The following is an 834-nucleotide window of genomic DNA, read 5'->3' as shown; positions in this document are numbered from 1 at the left end:
TTGCTACATAATAATCAAAGCACTAAACATACAGAATAAAGAAAGAATATTAAGAGCTGCAAAGGAAAAAGGCCAAGTAACATATAAAGGCATACCTATCAGAATTACATCTGACTCCTCAGTGGAAACAATGGAAGTCAGAAGGTCCTAGTCAAGAGCTTTGCAGACATTAAGAGACCATGGATGCCAGCACAGACTACAATACATAGCAAAAGTTTCAATCACCAGAGATAGAGAAAACAAGATATTCCGTGACAGAACCTAATTTAACCAAAACCTAGCCACAAACCTAGTCCTACACTAAATACTAGAAGGAAAATTCCAACCCAAGGAAACCAGCTAAACTGACAAAAACACAGACAATAGACGATCTCACAACAGCAAATCCCAAAGAAGGGGAAAACACACACACTAACACCACCAATAATGAAAACTAAGAAAACATGAAAGCAATCAGTGCTCATTAATATTCCTTAATATAAATGGACTCAACTCATCTATAAAAAGACAAAAGCTAACAGACTGGATATGAAAATAGGATTCATCCTTCTGTTGCATACAAGAAACACACCTCAAACTCAAAAGCAGACATCACCTCAGAGTAAAGTGTTAGAAAAAGATTTTCCAATCAAATAGACTTAAGAAACAAGCTGGTGTAACTACCCTAATCACTAACAAAATAGATTTTAAACTAAAATCAATCAAAAGAGACAAAGAAAGGGCCGGGCAGTGGTGGCGCATGCCTTTAATCCCAGCACTCGGGAGGCAGAGGCAGGCGGATCTCTATGAGTTTGAGGCCAGCCTGGTCTACAAGAGATAGTTCCAGGACAGGAA

This window comes from Microtus ochrogaster, linkage group LG3 (assembly GCF_000317375.1).
Source record: "Microtus ochrogaster isolate Prairie Vole_2 linkage group LG3, MicOch1.0, whole genome shotgun sequence".
In the NCBI taxonomy this organism is placed as follows: domain Eukaryota; kingdom Metazoa; phylum Chordata; class Mammalia; order Rodentia; family Cricetidae; genus Microtus; species Microtus ochrogaster.
Note: the sequence above shows the minus strand (reverse complement) of the source record.